This window comes from Bidens hawaiensis, unplaced genomic scaffold, assembly GCF_021521415.1.
Source record: "Bidens hawaiensis isolate Kalapana, Puna unplaced genomic scaffold, B.hawaiensis_p1.1 tig00002380_1, whole genome shotgun sequence".
Lineage (NCBI taxonomy): Eukaryota > Viridiplantae > Streptophyta > Magnoliopsida > Asterales > Asteraceae > Bidens > Bidens hawaiensis.
The window spans coordinates 1,847,471-1,869,742 of NW_027491129.1; positions in this window are offsets into that span (position 1 = coordinate 1,847,471).

The window sequence follows — 22,272 nt, forward strand, 5'->3', positions numbered from 1 at the left end:
TTTGTGTCATAACAACCTATGCCACATGGAATAAGGTATCAGAGTTTGTTACAAACGGTTGTAACAACCTGATTCGCTATAGTGTGATTCGCTAATCAACTGTAGCTGATTCGCTAAGCATTCCTTAGTGATTCGCTAAGTTTAATTTGGTCAATTCGTTTGGTCAATTCGTTAAGTTGACTTGGTCAATTCATTAAGTCAATTAGTTAAGTTGATTTGTGATTCGCTAAACTAATCCTTTGTGATTCGTTTGGTCAATTCGTTAAGTTGACTTGGTCAATTCTTTTGGTCAATTCGTTAAGTTGACCTGTGATTCGCTAAACCTTCATCTCATTCGTTATCTTTTTCGCCATTTGGGTGATTCGTTAACCTTATTTGTGTTTCGTTAAGTTGACTCGTTAAGTTGACTTTTGATTCGTTAAAATACTCACCTCATTCGTTAAGGTACTTCGTTGCTGATCAGTCTTAACTTCGTTAAGGATTGATTCGCTATAACTATTCACAGTTCGCTACAACTGTTCACAGTTCGCTATAACTGTTCACTGATTCGTTAAGCTATTTCATTATTTGATTCGTTAAACACTTAAATTTTTCAAAAATGGCTAGTATGTATGCATTAGCGTCTCAAAACATGTTGATGCAACAGATGTTGCAACTTGATACCGAGATAGGTTCACATTCTAAATGTCCAAGATTGATGAAGTTCAGTGACTTTGCCAAGTGGGAACCTCGGTTTCGTGCACGTTTAGGATCTGTTCATCCTGACTTCTCATATTGTCTTGCTGAAGTTTATGTTGAACCAATGATTGGTGATGATACTATTGGATATACTCCTAAAGCTGTTTCTCAATACTCACAAGAAGATAAGGAAGCTTTAGAAATCGAGATAAAAGCATATTCTACTTTGACTATGGCATTAGCAGAAAATATCTTTCATCAAGTTGGTAGTATCAAGAGACGTGTGTCTTTATTTCAACATCTACGTATGAGAAGCATGGGAAACACAGCTGAGAGTAAGAAAGTGATGCTCAAGTTTCAGTTTCGAAACTTTAATTTATTGAAAGGAGAAAAAGTTGAAGAGATGACTACAAGATTTAGTCATTTAATTGCTGAAATGGACAAGATGAAAATGGAAATTTCTGAAAGAGATAAAATTGACACTATTAAAAGTGTGCTTCCAAGTTCCTACTCAACATTTCTAATGGTTTTGAAAGAGAATGATTATTTTATGAATGAAGACTTGACGGCACTTGAATTTTTACAAAAGATCGAAGCTAGAGAATATGATCTTAAGTGTCAAAAATCCTCCAAAGAAAATCAAGATCCAGCTTTCTATGGTGGAAGTATGCCTGTTAGTTCAACAATCTCTCCAATCACTGCTTTTCTTACTCATGCGGCAAGTGAAAAAGAATCAACTATGTTTAATGATCCAAAAGTTTGTTTTTACTCTGCTGGTAATTCTGGAGGCTCTGAAAATTCAACTAATAATAATCCATTTGCTACACCACCTAGTGTTAATATGAAGCAAGCTGAGCAAAACTTTGCTTTTCTGACGGATTTTATGTCTTCATATGAAAACTTAGTGAGTAGTAAAATTGCCACTAGTGATTTAACAGATGAGGACTATGATCAGATAGATCCAGATGATCTAGAAATCATGGATTTGAAATGGAACATGGCTATGATTGTTCGTAAAGTTAAAAGATTCATGCAGAGAACTGGAAAAGATCTTCCAGCTTTGTAGGTTCCCAGCCGGATCTACACGGAAGTATCTCGTACTACGTAGGTGCGAAATCCCTACGTAAGACGACACGAGCGTAGGATGCGATATACGTTAAAACCAAGCACAAATACACGTTACAATACTCAAAAGACACGTTGTATTGCAACCCTCCAACACGTGATGTTTTTTTTAATCACAATTACACGTACTGGTATCTTCCTTAAAACAAGCCGTAGCCAAGGCATATAAAGCCTTCGACAACTTCGCCTAACAGACTAGGCGAAGTTGTCAATAACTTCGCTTGTCCACAAGTTCGCTTATATTAGGCGAACTTGTGAGACAACCTATACAAATCAAAACAAAACAAACTAACACGATTACAGACACTAGATACTGAACTACTGACATAATATACCAACAAGCTTTAAACAAGAAGTTGGGTTTTGACTAATTAAAAGTAAAGTGTTATAATTGTCATGAATTTGGGCATTTCGCGAAGGAATGTGACAAACCAAGGAAAGAATACACTGGACCTCGTGGTCAAAGTCAAAATGCTTCTACACCACGAGGAACAGACTCCCCCTTGGCAGTAGCTTCATGTCTCTATCTTCAATCACTTGTCTTGTAATCCCAAAAATCTCGAGTCACTCGTCTTCAAGCATGAACGCCTTCTCTGACACAAACGGAAACTACTCTCTGATATTTCTTGGCTTCATCTTTCCATGCAGGAATATAGAATATCTTTTTCTCGTCTAGCACCTGCAAGTCAGCTTGAGACAAATTTACCAAGTGCATAGGATCATACACTCTCATCACCTCTTGTTCATCTTCATCCTCCATAACCGCTTCAGCTGTTTGACTATCGACATACCACCATTTCAGATTCTTTAAGACATCCTTGGGCATTTGTTTCATCGGCACTTATTTTAAACACCGGATAGGCTTATACTTCATTACCATCCAAGGTTTGCCATTAGCTCTCATTCCTCTGTCTTTATCTTCAACAAGCTTCCCTTTCTGCGGCTTTAACAACTCGAACTTTTTCTCTTTTATACTTTCTTTCCACACGATCTTCCCAATAATCCTAGCCATATTATCATCACTCCTGTTTATCAACCCCAACTTGGCCAAATCCTTCACCTCACACTCAGGCAAGGTATTCAACGATCTCAACAACCTCTTGAAGTACTGAATCCCATCGTAAAGTTTAATCACAAATAGCCTCAACTGCTCATCATATAACCAGCATATAATACCCTTTTTCGATTCAGCATACCCTTTGATATTATAACTCTTTTTAAACATGGTTGGAATCGCTGGCTTCTTTGTCTTTACGAACCATTGAACGTAGCCTTCTTTCCATCTCGGCTGATCTTCACATTCAGTCTCATCACTTCCCATATCTTGACCCACATTTGACTTGTCAACATCTGGAATTTCATGTTCTACATTATCCTCCACAATCTCTCCCTCTTCAATCTCACTGTCAATCACAATCTCGGCTCCTATCTTCTCAATCTCTTCAACCGATAACATATTGTCGTCACCTACAATATCGTCATCCAACATCTCCTCATCATCCACTACCACCACATCATCACCCCCTGATCCACCTGCTGCACTAGCTGACTCCCCCTGAGATGTGGAAGTCCCAAGAGTTTGTTCAGTTCTTGGCAACTCACCACCTGCACCTTTCGATGCATTGGGATCATCGTCTCTATCATTACTCTTCTTCGTCCTCAACTCATCGCCCTTGCTGCTCGTCTCCCCCTGAGATGCTAAGAACTGTTTTAAAGCATCAAAAAGTTTACCGTGCTCAACCAGGAGGGACGACTGAATCTGATTTTCTGCAACAAGGCGCTGAATAGCGTGAGTCTGGATCAGGTTGATTCTTGATTGTTCTGCCACGACCCTTTCAAGAGCCGCTATCCTGTCTGAGTCAGATAAAGTTGCATCAAAATCAAATCTCATATGAGAAATGTCTTGAGCATACGGTGGAGGGATTCCCAAGGTAGCCGGGACATCAGAAACAGGCCGAAAAGTAACCGCAGGTGGTATTGTAACAGATATACCCGCGGTGGCAACCAAAGTCGACTCAACAAATCTTTCCACAACCTCCGATGGAGTAAGAGTAGGAGGTGGCAATGAAACAATTTCTGGAGCCGAAAACTGAAAAGTAGTGGGTGGAATGCCAAAGGAAGAAGATGTTGATATCACGGGAACACCCGAGGTGATCGGTCCTGTCACAGTCATCGATGCAGGGACCATAGTCATACCAGATAAGGCGGGTGGAGAGAAACGAACCACCCTCTAGCTTTCACCAGCTCCCGAGCCTTCACCCGTTCTAACCCTTTTCGATCGACGAATCAAACGATCTAACTCCTCCTCAAAATCAGATTCACTGTCATCTGTATCTTTCTTTCTTTTTCCATGAATTCTTTCTTCGGCGACCAGAATCTGTCTTGCTTCAGCAATATCATCAGCTGAGGAGTCAGAGTCGGTTCTCTCAGAATCAGCTACAGACGTAGCTACCATCGACACACCAACACCAGAAACCTCCGCTACTGAGACCTGAATCTCTGCTTCAGGATCAACTCGCTCCATATCAAAGAACCCTTGGCCACCAAAAGCAGCTTCAAGGTCTACTAGTTCCTCCGGTGCCACAACAGGAGCATCAGGCAATGCTTGCTGTACCACAGGTGGTGGTTGAGAAACAATAGCCTGTTGCGGTGCCGGATCCCGAAAGTCGTCTCCACAAGGAGCAACATACGCCGGGTTTATCAAATAACCAAATAGCGGAGTATGTTGTGGACGAAGCTCTGGTTTACTTCGAGCACTCGACGTTCTGCATTGTGCGAATATCCTCTTGTTGACACTCTCTACATATCGAATGGGACGGCGCTGAGGTAGCGAAGGAGCCACATGATTCAAGATCATTTGTAAGAATCTTGGATACATTAAAAACCTTTCACGAGCTACCGCACGTCTCTGACGGTCTATTTCATAAAACACCATCTGACTGAAGCTGTAAGGCTTGTTGTAAGTCAGTGCTGTCATTGCCGATTGCATCGTCGCACCCATACCGTCCGTACCAGCCTTACGACCCGACATGCACACGATCATCACATGCATGAGAAAACGCCATTGATCCAACAAAAATCCCTTACGCCTCTGAGTGTCACCCAATGGACCGAAATAGCCCATTCGTAAAAATGCACCATCTCTGAATGGAGCAGTAAAGTCTGTAGGATCATCTCTAGTTTCATTCCCGAACTGCAAGGCGACCCTTATCTACTCAGATGAGAACTGCACCTCCTGATTGTTAACTGTGGCACGCATGACTGGGGGCTCGACTCTACAATCATATTCTACCGTTTGCCAGAAGTCTTCAATGTTCGGCAGAGAAATGGGCAGAGTTGTAGTAATAGCATGGAAGATACGCGAGCGAATAAGGAAAGAGATGATCTCGCGATAATCATCAACACCGCTAGCATCCGGATCCAGCGGATGTACATATTGTGACCCGGAAAGAATTGACGGTTGTTATCACCACCTTCGTCACCACCAGCTCCTGCTACAGCTGCCATATCTGCACAACAAACGGTCTAAGTTAGAAAATCGTAAAGCAAATCATAACTTCGCCTATTACCATGAGCGAAGTTAAGATAACTTCTAGTGAGCAGGCGAAGTTAGACAAAGGGCGAAGTTGAGTACAACTTCGCCTTTACAATAACATCGCTTAAAACAGTAGGCGAAGTTAAGTATTAGGCGAAGTTGGGGATAACTTCGCCTAACCCTTAACAACTTCGCCTCTGATTAAATAACCAAACAAAGGAGCAGGCGAAGTTATGCCTAAGGAGAAGTTAAGAACAACTTCGCCTAAAGATAACTTCACATGAATATGAAGCGGCATTAAACAGATGACTGATCAGAGTTTTTAAAGGAAACTTTGTGATTAACAACATAAATGGATGATACTTTAGAGATTTAGACGATCAAACTAGTTACGAACACTTAGAAAGAGTTTGGTTAGCGGGTGTTTAAAGGTTTGCATGAACGAGGTCATAAATCGGACCGAAACGACAGCTGATTAACATCATTGACACGAATTATAAGTCATCCCGACCCTACACACCTTTAACACATATTGAATTTGAGAAAATAACAGTGTTTGATTCGAGAGGTAACTTCGCCGAGGGTTAAAGTGATAAGTTCGCCGGGGTTTGTGAAAGTATGTAAACAGTTTGACCAAGTTGACCTTTATATAGGTTTGAATATGCACAGGCGAAGTTAAGGTTAACTTCGCTTACCCCTTAACTTCGCCTCTTAACAACTTCGCCCAAACACAACTTCGCTTAGTATTAAACTTACAAAACAGGCCCTTATACATTAGAACAACGTTCAACTTTCTTTTAAAAATTTCCGTTAAACATTTAAACTTTACGATCAAAGAACCAAGTAACCAAGTTTTAAACCATAAATCAAAATACGCAACTTTAATTAATTTATTTATTTATTTACTTTTTTTTTGGTAAATAAATAAACGGGATCAAATTTCAGTCTTGACGGGTACCAGCATGTTTTAGAAAAGATCCGAACAGGAATCATACTGATTAAGGGGCTGTCACATAGAACCATGTTCGGCGGTATTATGACATAAAGAAACAGGTTGTAAGCAGGTATACAACTTAGTATGGTTTTCATCGCTTCTGTGATACGGATTAGGTTCAATTAAGCTCAAAATTTAGATGGACATCACCTCAGAGATTGTGATGCCTCCTATCTATTCTCAAAGCGTATTCGGCTTTCCCCACGTCACCCCGAGTTGACCTCGACCCGTAGTGTCTGATTAAACAGTAAGTACATCTTGATCTTTAGAGTCTTTTCCCGTTCTCTTTCTTGCCTCTTGATTGAGAAGTATAACATAATAGGCTTCAGAAGGCTTAACATCATCATTTTCTTTTTCTTTTTTTTTAATAAAGATTAACACTGCTTCAGACAGTTGACGACTGCAAGTCCCGAATCTGGATCACTGCAGGAACTTGACACACTATCTTCTCGGAAATCAGAACACTCACAGGCTCGTGTATTACTGGGTAATCGCTTTCCTGCCTATCATTCGGAAAGATGTATATGGAGACATACACAACTCTGAATGAGTCTTCCCTTTAAATCAAAAAGATTTAGTTAGTATCACTTCTACTTTTACGCACCATAAAAAGCTACCATAACATACAATGACTGTTCTAGAGTCTTTTAGGCCTAATAACTTCACTAGTTATGCACACAGAATTAGTTTGTGTATCACTTTCCAAGGTTGGATCAATTTTCTTAGAAACATTGTATTGAAACTTCTTACGAAGTTATAGACTTGAAAAATTATATCATCTCCCTAAAAAAATTTAAATTCTATCGCCCCGATCAAGTCAAAGTCATCAGGTAAACGGCTATCCTGAAGATCCAATGGATCAGCTGGAACGACCACATACGAATATGTGTCCTTTTAACTAAGTATGAACGACTACTTTTCAGCGAAAGAATAAAAACACACCATAAACCGCCCCGGTCACTTTCAGTCATCTGGTTAATGGCTATCCTTATAATCTACTAGTAGAAGTAAGGACAAAACATATCCGAAGATGTGTTCTTCAAACTGAAGCAACCGACATAATTCTAAGCGATAGCGATGGTTTTTTTTTTTTTTTAACTCAATAGAAACGAGAAACACGGTTACTCGGGATTGATCATCCCATTAAACTCAACAAGATTTTGAAAACGAGTTCGGTCAAACGCTTTAGTAAAAAGATCGGCGAAGTTATCTAACGAATCAACCTTTTCTAGCACAATTAATTTCTTCTCAGCACAATCCCGTATAAAATGATGACGAATGTCAATGTGTTTGTTTTTGCTGTGTTTGACGGGATTGTTAGTTACTGAGATTGCAGCAGTGTTATCAATGCAAATAGGAGTTTGAGTGAAATTCAGACCGTAATCGCGCAATTGCTGTTGTATCCAAAGAACCTGGGAGCAGCAGTTCGATGCTGCAATGTACTCTGCTTCGTAGGTGGAAATGGCTACAGAGGTCTGCTTCTTGCACTGCCAAGAAACCAATCTTCCTCCCAGAAACTGACATCCACCGGTTGTCGACTTCCTGTTCTGATTGCAACCTCCATAGTCAGAATCTGTGTAAGCGACCAAATCCAAGTCTCTCCCTTTCGTGTACCACAATCCCAGCTTAGGCTTGCCTTTGAGATACCGCAGTATTCCCTTCACTCCCATCATGTGAGATTCCTTTGGGCTTGCCTGAAATCGAGCACAGAGATAGACTGCAAACATAATATAAAGGTCTAGACGCAGTTAGATACATTAAAGAACCTATGATTGCTCGATATTGGGTGGGGTCCACGTCTTCATCACTGTCAGAATCTGCACCCAGTTTGTGATTGACACAGACTGGAGTATCAAATGGAGTGCTGTCCTCCATCTTGAAGCGTTTGAGAACGTCTTGGACATATTTAGTTTGATGGATGAACATCCCATCTTTCTTTTGATCAACCTGCAATCCTAAAAAAAAAGTTAATTCACCCATTGCACTCATTTCAAACCTCTTTTTCATGACTTCTTCAAACTCCTGACACATGACGACTTTTGATGCAGCAAATATGATGTCGTCCACGTAGACTTGAACTAGTAGAAAATCTTGCCATTTTCTCTTGACAAACAGCGTCCTGTCGATCTTTCCTATTTCGAACCCATTATCAAGTAGATAATCAGACAAGGTTGAGTACCAGGCACGAGGGGCCTGATGTAGACCATATAGCGCTTTACTCAGCTTGTACACATGATCCGGAAAATCAGGGTCAGGGAAACCCGGAGGCTGTTCAACGTACACTACCTCATCGACTTTACCATTTAGAAAGGCACTTTTTACATCTAACTGGAACACCTTCATCTGGTTGTGTGCAGCAAATGACAAAAATAGTCGGATTGCCTCCAATCTTGCCACAGGAGCAAACACTTCATTGTAGTCGATTCCTTCTTGCTGATTAAACCCTTTTACTACCAGCCTCGCCTTGTTCCTTATGATTATCCCTTTCTCATCTCTCTTACACTTAAAGACCCACTTTGTTCAATAGCATGTACATCTTTTGGTTTTGCAACTAATTTCCATACTTCCATCTTCTCGAACCGAGCTAACTCTTCTTGCATGGCTTCGACCCATGAGCTATCCTTGAGAGCCATTTGATAGTTCTTTGGTTCAATCTGGCTGATGAAGCAGGTGTACAAGCACTCATTAATGATACCCATTTCCTTAATGCTTGCGTAAACACAGGTGTGCTCATTCAAGCTTCGTCTTGTTTGTACACCATCAGACAGATCACCTATAACGTTCTCCAAAGGATGATTTTTGTTAACTCCAGTAGTCGGAACCGTACTGACTTCCAGATTGTTTTCCAAGTTCGAAGAGAGTTCATCAATGGGTGATTGATGTTGAGAGTGAAAAGGATTGTAGAATTCTTCCTCAGTAGAGGCATCAGGAATATCAGCGGTTCTTGACGAGGAGGGATGACACTCATCGTATCGCGGACGTTGCACAATATTTTCTTCCTCATCAAACAGAATCTGTGATGCAATTTTCTCATCAACTTCTGCAAAATCCAAGTAAGGCATATTAAAGGATTTGAACAGTTTATCATAGTCAAAAGCTTCAGCGGGTCCCGTGCTAGGAATTGGTAGTTTGTAACTCGTGATGTCGGTGTTACATACCACTTCAACCTTGTTGTTCGATAAATTAAAGACTCTTCTATTGGGTGTCCCAACAACATACCCGACTAAAATACCTTCGTCGGCTTTCTCACCAAATTTAGAGTTTGTCTTTAATATCGTACATGGGGACCCGAATGGTTCGAGACCATTCAAATTTGGCTTTCGACCATGCATAAGTTCATAACAAGTTTTATCAATCTTGTAACAGTTAAAACACGATTAAGGATATAACAGGATGTGGCAACAGCTTCAGCCCAGAACACCACGGGAAGTTTAGCATCAGCCACCATAGTTCTGGCTCCTTCAATTAGTGTCCTGTTCTTCCTCTCAGCCACTCCATTTTGTTGCGGAGTATACGGGGCGCTGTACTGGTGGTCTATCCCTTTCTGTAGGCAGAACATCTCCATCTGGTAGTTCTTGAATTCTGTCCCATTATCACTCCTGATGTACTTAACCTTTCTCCCCACAATATTTTCAACCTTGGTAATCAGGTTAATTACCAACTGAACCGTCTAATCTTTTGCCTTCAGAAAGTATACCCAAGAGTATCGAGAGTAATCATCGGTTACTACCAAGCAGTATGACGTTCCTCCTAGACTTTTTACATTCATGGGACCAAAGAGATCCATGTGAAGTAGATCTAGGGTACTGACAATTGAGTTAATCTTCTTGGAGTGATGAGGTTTCTTGTGTTGCTTTCCCTTCTTGCACGATAAACATTGATTTTCAAAGTTAAAGTTCTTCAAGGGAACACCAAGCACCAGCCCATTCTTGACTATGTAGTTCATTTTTCGAAGATGTATATGTCCTAGTCTTCGATGCCATAACTCGGACTCAGATTCAGTTGTGATGTGCGAAAATATATATAAATATTAAACACAAGTCGCAACTATGCTTTAAAAACCAAACAATCTATCCTAGTTCACACAAACGGCAAGTGTACCGGTCGCGTATAGCACAGATGAGGAAAGTCCGGATATCGAACTCGAAGACACGTGAAAACGTTTATAATTACGAAACTCTAACCAAGACTGACCAAAATATTTAATTAATTTATTTTAGAATTTATTTAACTACTTAACTTAACTGAATGAAAACGTTTGACAAAACTTTGAAAACTTTGGTTTAAATTCAATGAATAAAGACGTCTACCTAGGAATGAATCATGTTGATAGAAATAACAAGACAATGGATTGAAAATATTCACGACACCGGTTATAAAAGATGACACAACTAAAACTTGTTTAACAAAGTCAAATTACCTCTCAGTCTCTCTAACAATCTCTAACTTATTTTAATTGATTTTAAAGAATAAACCGGAAAAACAATTATTAACGTGTTCAAATGAAGACTCACCTCTCGGTCTCATCGACACACTATCCTAATGGAAACGAATACTACGCAACCAAGGATAGAGGAACAATTTAACTTAACCCAAATTAAACCAACTAATTGCACATAAACACTCAAACTTGACAAGACAAAAACCCGCTCTCGCGCGGTCTTAATTCTAACAAGTAAAAGCAACGAGACAATATTACTTCTTATCACCTCTCGGTCTCAAAGAAGGTGTATTTTATCTGATTTTAGATGATTATATTACCCACTTATCCCTACGGTTGTACACCCCGCAAATAAACCCTAACACCAAGTCAAGAGTCTAACACGCAATCAATTAATCAAAACCAATTCAATTAACTAATGCAAGAGGATTATAAGTAATAACAAATAAAACACAGCCATCACACACAATCTAATTTATGGTTTAGTTAAACTTTACATCAATAATTCAAGTCTTGAACATTAACAATCCTTTAAACAAGTCTAAACTACTCAACAATCATCTATCCTAGGTAGAACAAACAAGTTAGCCTAACATTGATTTTGGACAGCCATGCATACTTATGAAAAACATCATAAACATCATCATAAACATAATTATATTCATTCAAGATCCAAACATTATCAATCACAAGACAAACTATCAATCAATTGCAAAACAATCCAAAGCAAAAGATCAATTTAACAAAGTTAGGGTTCTTGAAAAATAAACAAAGTTTATGGATGAATTACTTAAGTTATATGGCTGAAACAAACGATGTAAAAGATCCCTAGCAGCTGCTTAAGATCACCCTTGATGTTATCCTTCCTCACCAGCCGTCACAGCCCCTCAGCCACCTCCTTTTTTCTTCTTTTCTGCCGCTGCTACAGTTGCCCCGATCGGCAGCTGAAGAAAGCTAGGGTTTTAGGTTTTTTTCTTCTTGATTTCGGGATTCTTGATGGAATAATGGCTGGAAACTCTTGTTATTAACTTAATATAATATCATAAAAGGCTTTTAAGATGTGGGCTTGGGTCGGGCCTTGACTTATAAGTTTGAAAGTTGACCAATTAAGCCCCTAAACTCTTCAAATTTAACTCTTTTTTCCATCAAACTTCATAACCTACAAGAAAACAATCATCTTTGTAATATTAAGCATAAACAAACCATAAAACTTAATAATTATACTAAAAAGCAATTAAAACATGATAAAAATGATACGGAAAGTAAATGTGTTTTACAACACATCAAACATCCCCACACTTAAGTCTTTTTCGTTTCCTGAAAAAGATTTGACAGCAGTTGGATCAGAATCGGAAAATCAAAGTTAAATCAAATATATAGGTTATATTTTAAAGCTCAAAAAAACGCAAAAACCGCGTTCATCGATATTGTTGTCCACCTAAACCCATGCCTTAATCTTTACCGGGACAAATAAGATCCGACAATAATATTACTTAGTGGTTTACACAATTAAGACCCGCTTATTTTCTGCTTTTACCGGACCAGACCACCCCAACTTGACTTAAACCTCAAAATTAGCAGATTTAAAACTTTGTTGCTCAATATTTATGAATAGTTAAAGACGATCAAGGGTATTGTTTATCCACCTAAGCTTAAGCATCAAAGTCTACCAAGCAGCCATTAGATATGATTAAGGTTCAATTATTTATAGCTAGTGCTCCCCACAACATGACATACCCCCGTTATCAAGCAATACCCCAAATCCATAACCATAGGTGAGTATGCAAAATTTTATCTGTAGGGCTTACATGTAGCGTGTCCCTTGTGGTCCGTTTCTTAATGTGAGACTCGAGCAAGGGGACCCCACATGGCTAACAGCGTGGATGATCAAGTCTGTAATGTATTTGTACTTTCGTACTTTTTGTGATCATGTTTATAGACTTATAAGGGTTTGCTCTTTGGCTTTATTTTAAATATCCACAACCCCACTTAGGAATTGTGAATACCCAGCTAAATAGATTGCATACAGACCCATGGTCTCCGGAGAAGCATCCCATCAATACAGGATTTAAGGTTATAAAACCATACGCCGATGAGGTGTAAAACACTAAACTAGCATTTTAAGATTTATATCACAGGCTACACGGCATACTCTAACGTTAAACCTACCCGAGCATCATATGATAACGTATTCAGATTTTTAAAACTCATGATATTTCCACTTTTTCATACCAAAATTTGAGGATTGAGTATGGCCCGACCTTTCATTGCTTATTTTCCACGGACAAAACACTTTACCCACAAAAGATTTCCGTTTAACCATTTTATCAAATTTGCCCTTTCATTTTCAAGGCTGAGCCTACCGACACATCCCCAGTTAAGTGCGTTTTCTTTTATTTATTTCATATTATTAGTAGTTTGAAAAACCGATTTCCGATAAATATCATCATCTCCCACTTTAATGCAAAAGAAACTAAAAACAAGGGACATTTTTAATTTTTCTTTTTTTTTCTTTTTTTTCAACTTAAACAACGTACGAAAACGAAAAACAAGTGAAAACTTTTTATTATTCTGTTTTTAAGAATTTTTATTTATTTTTTATTTTTTTATTTTTTTTTCTACAACTAAGTAAAATAAATTCCCATCCCCACACTTAGAACGAAATCGTCCTCGATGAGAACAAGGAAAAAAAATAAAATAAAATAAAAATAAAATGTAAAGCATAAAACTAAAACTTGAAAGAACATAAATTAAAATAGAGAACGGGTTACTCCCCCGGTTTAGATGCAAATTCTTTATCAGCTGTGTATGATTCGAACGAACGACCGTATAGCATTTCATTCGCGGCCGCAACCTCGGGTGAACCAGTTCCAAACGCCATCAGAGCTACCATGCGCATAATAATACCTGTAACAACTCAAACTCGCTCGCATGTAGCGGCATACGAAACAGAAAACAAAAACATAAGAAATAAACATATTTTTGTGTTTTTTGAATTTTTATTTTTTTTTATTTTTATTAAATATTTATTATTTTTTTTTTGTATTTTTATGTTTTTATAAATATAAATAGAAATAAAACAAATAAAAACAGATAATAAAGAGAATCAAAATACAAACTCTACAGCTCGGGCTGTCTCCCGAGTGATGCATCCATCACGACTATTCCTCGGTGAATGAGTCAAGGTAGAACACCTCGACTGTCTGATAAGTTATCGACTCTCCTATGTAGTGCTTCAATCTATGGCCGTTCACCTTAAACTTCCCGCTTCGATCTTGTATCTCAATCGTGCTATACTGGAAAACCTTAGTGACCGTGAACGGTCCCGACCATCGGGATTTCAACTTTCCCGTGAATAACCTCAATCGTGAGTTATACAGTAAAACCTTATCCCCACACTTGAACTGCTTATTACCCTTCTATTTCCTGTCATGCAGTTCCTTCGTATGCTCCTTATATCGAAATGATTGTGCATATGCGTGATCCCGGAGCTCCTCTAATTCATGTAATTGATGGAAACGATTACCCTTTGGGGCGGGTAAAAAAGATTAACCCTTTGAAGAGCCCATGAAGCGCGGTGTTCCAATTCAACAGGAAGATGACAGACCTTCCCATAAATCATCCGAAATGGTGTGGAACCAGTCGGAGTCTTGTAGGCTGTACGGAAGGCCCACAGAGCGTCATCTAATTTGTCGGACCAATCCCGACGATTTGAACCAATCGTTTTCTCGAGAATACGTTTGGTACCCCAATTACTCACTTCTACTTGCCCACTAGTCTGTGGGTGGTGGGCGGTCGCAATCCGATGGGTGACCCCATAACGCTTCAACGCCTTTTCCATCTGCGAGTTGCAAAAGTGAGTACCTCGATCACTGATCAAGGCTTTCGGGACTCCAAAACGAGCAAATAGACTTTTCAGAAAACGGACTACCACCCGGGCATCATTGGTGGGTAGAGCTTTTGCCTCAACCCACTTAGACACGTAATCGACGGCCACGAGTATGTACTTGTTTCCACGCGAAGATGGAAACGGTCCCATGAAATCAATACCCCAAATATCAAAAACCTCACAAACTTGAATGGCATTCTGGGGCATTTCGTTTCGCGAAGAAATGTTGCCGACACGCTGGCAACGATCGCAACTTTTAACGAACAGGTGAGCATCCTTAAAGATAGACGGCCAGTAAAAACCAGAATCAAAGACTTTCTTTGCCGTAGAATTCACACCGTGGTGACCTCCGGTCGGTCCCACATGACAATGGCTCAAAATTTGCCATCCTTCCTTGACATCCACAAAATTATGCTTCAACTCCTCAACAAAATTCACCTTCTCTAACTTCATTTTACCATTTGTCACAGTTCCAATACCAGTAATTCTACCACCACTCTCTCCAGCAAAACTTACCCTACCTCCTTGAACAGGTTTCCATTCGTGTAACAAATTCTTGTTACCAGTCATGTGCCGGGAACAGCCACTATCCACAACCCACAGATTGTTTACAGTCCTGTTCAACTGTTCCCGCACAGTTAAAGAAAGGATTAAAATCTGGGGACCCAAGACCTACTGGTCTTGGGTCGATTAAATCTGTTAAACGGCATCCCGTACTTTGATTGCCCAAAGGTAGTTTGAGAGTGGTTTCTGTAAGTTCTGAAAGGATACCTTCTTGAGAATTGACTATGAGGCTATCCAAACATTAGTGGATTAACTGAGTTATAATTGTTGGTTTGGTTGTTAACTGGGAAAAACTGAGATCGATTTTTTTGAAATCTTGGATTAGTCCAATATCTGAACTTTGGTGAGTTAGCATTCATACCATTATAGTAATTACTATTAGTCTTATTCTCAGTTTTCGGAGGCCTCATACCTCTGAATCTCTGATTAAGAGGACAATCTGCAATCAGGTGTCCTATTTGATTGCATCTGAAACAACTCCTGTGTTCAACTTTTGTCTCAACAGTTGTTTTAGATGTTGAGGTTGCATTACTATTCGTTTGTCTAACATATGGTGGAACAAACGGGTTTAGGGGAGAGTTCTTTTCAGTTGGCTTATATTCCTCCCCACGTTTTAGTAACACTACCCCTTCTTTTATCTCACTAGATTCGGATGTCTTGTCCGAATTTGATGAGACAGAACTAGGAACAGAAATCTTAACATTTGAAACAGGCTTACATGTTTCGCTTTTACTAACTTCAGGTTCTTTAATCAAAACTTTGACAGGAACTGTCCGACTAATCTCAACTTCAACAGATTTCTGATTACTAGGATCATACGTATAGTTATGGTTATATGGTGGTGGAACTTCAGAAAATCCAATTCCCCCATTGTTAACTGGAGAACGTTGAACACTTACGATGTGATCAAGCATTACTGAGGAATTTCTAAACTGTTCAATTTTTCTGTTTAATTCCACCACTTTTACCTGGTAATCAGCTATCTGTTTATCCCTTTCAGCAATTAGTTTGGTTTTTTCTTCTAACACTTCATAACTAAGATCAATTACTTGTATTTTATCAGCTAGACTGGCTTTAAGACTTCTGATATCCTTTTCACTAGCTTTTATTTTTACCGAGTAACTGTTTTCTCTAGTTTTAGTGTAATGATGATCTTCTTTTAACATTTTAAATTGAGCGTCCAAACTGACAAACTGATCAGTTACTGTTTTCAATTGTTCAGACAGATTTTCACATTGCATAAAATGAAGTTCAGAACTTACCTCAGAGAGATGATCGTTCACTTCTGCCATATAAGCTTGATTTTCTCCCGTCTCTTTCTCACTCCCTCCAGTTTCGATGTTTACCAAGTTAGCCTGTTCGAACACTTCCTCAACTTGAAGATTCCAGTTGTATCCCCCATTCTGTCTAGATACCATAGCCCTGTTCTCACTACCTCCCCCATTCTGTTGTGCAGACATGTTCTGATTACGTTTGACTCTCTCATTTGTACATTCCTTAGCAAAATGACCATTCTGTTGACAGTTATAACATCTAACCTTTGACTTATCAAACCCTGTTCTTTCTCCAATGAACTTTCTACCCGTTTTCCTCATGAATCTTTTAACCCTTCTTACTATCATAGCCATCTGCCACTGCAGATCCATCTCTTCTAAATCATCAGTATCGATTTGATCATAGTCTTCGTCCAAAGTTGCAGGATCGACTATTTTACCTTTTATGTAATTCTCATAAGATGCAATGAAAGATGCATAGAGAGCAAACTGCTGTTCAGCTGATTTAACACTCATAGGCATCTGTGAGTAGTTGTTGGTTGGAACATTTGATGAAAAGTTACCAGTTGTGGCTTGAGGTTTTGAAGAATTACTTCCTGCAGCTACGAAACATACATCACCATCCATATTGAGAGTCACATGACCATCATGAGTTGAATTTGAGTTTGAGTCTCCTTTTGAGTAATAAGCAGAGGATTCTGACTTTGAACTTGAACTTGAAGTAACTTTCGCACCATACATTCCCGGATCCTGAACCTGATCAGTTGGCGTCTCTTTCCGAACCATGTTAAGTTCAAAAGTTCGTAATTTATTGACTGCTGTTTCCAAATCAATATTGGCAAACTCTTTATCTTATCTCATCAAGACCGTGTAAATTTCCCATTTCGGTGGAAGAGCATCAAGAAGTTTTTCTACAATCTCTTCTTCTTTATAGTCAATTGAGTAGTTTCTAAGTTCGGTCATCAGGTGATAATATCTTGTGATGATATCATCAAGTGATTCATTTTTCAAATATTTGAACACCGAGAATTGGGTTTTTAGTAGCTTAATTTTGGATGCACGTATCCCCACATTACCTTCATATCGATTTTCTAGCGCTTCCCATAGCTCTCTAGCGGTTTTGTATTTCCTGAAGGTGTGAAGAATCTCTTGTGGAAGAGCCATGGTGATTGCCGCATGAGCTTTACTTTCTGCCTCACACATCTTCTTTTCTTCCTCTTCCATCTTATTGTACTTCTTAATCTGTTCACGACCTTCAAACAAGGCCATTGGTGGAATGTATCCATCTTGAATGCACACCCACATCTTAGCATCTTGATATTTAACATACTGTTCAAACCGATCTTTCCAAGCAACGAAATCGGTACCCTTAAGCATTTTTGGAGCCTTAGTTGCTGAACCGGCTTCAACTTCCATTTTCACCAGTTCCGTAATGTTTATCGAGGTCATCGCTGATAGAAACACGACTTGAAAACTCAAAAAAAAAAAAATTTAATTTGAACAGTGACCAGTAGGCGAAGTTATGCTTAACTTCGCTTAAGCTTAACTTCACTTGATTCCTTAACTTCGCTGAAACTCTTAACGTCGCTTGCTACTTAACTTCACTTGATGAAAACTTCGCCTGAGATCAACTTCGGTTGGTTGATAACTTCGCTTAAACTTATAACTTCGCTTAAACTTATAACTTCGCCTAAACCCTACGAACAGTGACGGCAACTTCGCCTGATGAACACAAGGTTTTTGCAGGTTTAAATTTGACGTATTGCGAGGTATGCGAAGGTGTAATGGGTTATAATTGATAGTGGGAGATGGGTAGGACACAAAAACTCGGTATTTCAACGTAAACTCGTCCCGCGAATAGTCGAACGGAACGATTTCTACACTCGTGTGATAATCCCGAACCACACAATCACGAGCCAAATGCTCTGATACCAATTGTAGGTTCCCAGCCGGATCTACACGGAAGTATCTCGTACTACGTAGGTGCGGAATCCCTATGTAAGACGATACGAGCGTAGGATGCGATATACGTTAAAACCAAGCACAAACACACGTTACAATACTCAAAAGACACGTTGTATTGCAACCCTCCAACACGTGATGTTTTTTTAATCACAATTACACGTACTGGTATCTTCCTTAAAACAAGCCGTAGCCAAGGCTTATAAAGCCTTCGACAACTTCGCCTAACAGACTAGGCGAAGTTGTCAATAACTTCGCTTGTCCACAAGTTCGCTTATATTAGGCGAACTTGTGAGACAACCTATACAAATCAAAACAAAACAAACTAACACGATTACAGACACTAGATACTGAACTACTGACATAATGTACCAACAAGCTTTAAACAAGAAGTTGGGTTTTGACTAATTAAAAGTAAAGTGTTATAATTGTCATGAATTTGGGCATTTCGCGAAGGAATGTGACAAACCAAGGAAAGAATACACTGGACCTCGTGGTCAAAGTCAAAATGCTTCTACACCACGAGGAAGTGATGCTGAAAAGAAACCATCTTCTTCTACAACACAAGCAATGTTAGCAGATGGAACTGATTGGTTACAACGGTTAATATGCAATGATGTTCAAGCAAATTTGGCTATGTTTGGGTTACATAAAGATTGTCAAAATGCTACTGGTAGTGAGATGTCTTCCGATAATAATTCTGGATCTGATTCTGAAGACTCTTCCGACAAACCTTCTGAATCAATGTTTGCTTGCATGGCCAAGATCAATGAGGTTAGTAATTCTATTTCTACTACTTCATTTGTTAAAGCATCATGTGTTGACTGTGAATCTAACAAATCTAAGTTAGAAGCATTGAAAAATCAAAATGATAATCTTATAAGAGAAATTGCTTCTCTTAAGGATACTTATCGACAATCTCTTAAATCTCAAAGGAGATCTCGAGAAAAGATTGAAGCATTGTCGACAAGTAACCAAGATCTTAAAGCCGAGTTATCTGTGAAAATGACCATTAATGACCAACAGTTTCAGGAAATTTTGAAACATTGTTCTAAGATAACTGAGCTTGAGAATGAGGTTCTTGAATTGAAGAAAAAATTGGGAAAATTTAGGAATTCATCTTTTCTGTTGAATGAAATTATTGAAGTATCTGGAAAACAAAAAGATTCTAAGAAGGGTATTGGTTTTGTTGAAATTCCACAACATTTTCATAATGATTATAAAATTAATCCTTTTGCAAGAAAAGAAGAGGATCTGATTCAAAAAGAATCTGTGATTTCTGAAAAACCTAAATTGGTTAAACCTGAAATTGTCAAACCCCAAGTTGCTCCTCAAAAACCTCATGTGGAAAGTAAAAAGGTCTTTGTTGAAAATGTTGATAAAGTGATTATTGAAGATGTGTTTGAACCTGAGATAATACACAAGAATAAGAATATTCCTAGTTCTAATCATATTCTTTGCGAACCTCAAGAGTTTGAGGAAGCTGTGTATGGTTCATTCAAATCTCAAATGAACAAGGAAGAAACTATGAAAACCAAACCAGTGAGGACAAAGAAGTAAGTTAAACCAAAGATTTCTGACGAGGACTTAATGCGTTTCATTAATCCTCCGAGTTCTAAGTCTTCTTCGGCTAGAGTTTTTAAGTTAAAGGGAATGGATACGATGTTCACTGAAAAAGATATTCCAATAAGTATTATCAAACCTGAACTTATTGAGGGTGTTTTTGTCAATGAAACTTCAAAAATTCAAGAACTTGAACGCGTGTATGCTCAAACAAAAACATCAGTTCAATCGGATCCATTGACTAAGGCAAAACAATTTTTAAAACAAGCTAAGAAGATTAACTTTGTGAAGTCAACTGGGACAGATACACTAAAAAGCTTTTCGAACTATTCTAATTTAAATTTTTATTTAAAGAAGAAATCTGAATTATCTGATGAGTTTGCCAAGAGCATGACTAAAAATGTGAGTCATCATCAACCATCTGCATCATTTATTCTAATTACTTCAAAACATCATCATGTAGACATGCGAACTTGTTTTTTATGTGGTCAACAAGGTCATGTTGTGAGGAATTGTAGTCAGCAGAACTATCAGAATCTTCATCCTTTTATCAAGGACAAATATAAGCCAATTCCATTGGTCAAGGAGATCCTGAAACGACCTGTGTCGTATGCTGATGATACTCATATTTTGTTCTCTGATGTGAATCCTCGGAAGGTTCTTCATGTCAATGAGACACACGGTCAAGTGAAACCAAAATTCATTCCAACTGAACCTATATATCAAAACAAGAATTCAAACATTGTTCAGGCAGCTTATTTAAGACGAAAGTCTAGGAAACCGGTAACTTATTCACAAGTGGCTGAACAACAGTTGAAATCTGTTAAAGTTAATGATTAAAGAGAAAACCAAAAGGTGCCCAAGACTAAGACCTGGGCTGCCTTTTTGAACTAATCACTTTTGTTTGTGTGTAGGGTTCATCCAAGACCATTTCTGGTGAAAACTGGATCATGGATAGCGGTTGTTCTCGTCATATCACTGGGAATCTCGACCTATTAACCAACGTAAGAAATATTCAAGGGGGTTATGTAGCGTTTGCTGGGAATTCTGGGGGCATGATCACACAAGAGGGTGAAGTTTCAAATGGTCACATTACGTTTGAGAAAGTGAATTATTGCGACAAGGTTGATCATAATTTATTGAGTGTATCGCAGATTTGTGATAAAAAATACACTACGATATTTACTGATAAAGAATGTCTTATCTTGAAACCGGGTTATGTTATCCCCGAGGACATGGTTGTCATGCGATCACCACGATCAAATGATATTTATGTCTTAAATATGAGATCTAAGGTATCCACATCGATCGAAATATGTTTTATCTCAAAAGCAACCGAGAAAGACTCGATTCTATGGGTCACATACATGTCAGAAAGATGAATTATTTAATGGCAAATGACTTATTTGAGGGTGTCTCGTTAAGGAATTTTAAGTTATCTGATCACTGCGTTGCATGCAAAAGGGCAAGCAGAAGAAGAAGACACATCCCTCTAAGTTATTGAATTCATTGATACTCCACTTGAACGACTTCATATGGATTTGTTTGGTCCAGGGAATCGTACGAGTATTTCTGGAGACTGGTATTGTCTTGTCGTGACAGATGATTATTCAAGATATTCATGGGTGTTATTTATGAGTTCAAAAGATCAAACACCGGTTTTGGTACAAAATCTTATTACTAAGATCGAATCACTGTATAAACAAAAGGTGAGGATAATCCGTAGTGATAATGGTACTGAATTTAAAAACACTATATTGGATTTCTTTTTTATTCAAAAGGGAATTCATCGAGAATATAGTGCACCTTATGTACCTCAACAAAATGGTGTTGCTGAAAGGAAAAATAGAACTCTGATTGAAGCTGCACGCACAATGCTCGCTGATTCAAAGCTTCCTGTCCAATTTTGGAATGAGGCAGTGAATACAGCTTGTTATAAGCTTAATCGAGTTCTATCAGTGAAACGACTCAAGAAGACAAGCTACGAGATCTTAAATAATAGAAAACCTAATTTAAAGTACCTGGAACCATTTGGGTGTCCGTGTACAATGTTGAAGAAGGATTCGGGTAAATTTGATGAAAAAGCTATCGAAGGGTATTTCTTGGGATATGCATCTCCAAAGAAAAGGGTTTTTAATTTCACATCTGGTTGTGTTGAAGAATGGTACCATGTGGACTGTCAAAAGTACACAACTCCTCCTCAAGGGAAAGGTCCAGACTGGATGTTTGACTACGATAGTTTATTTA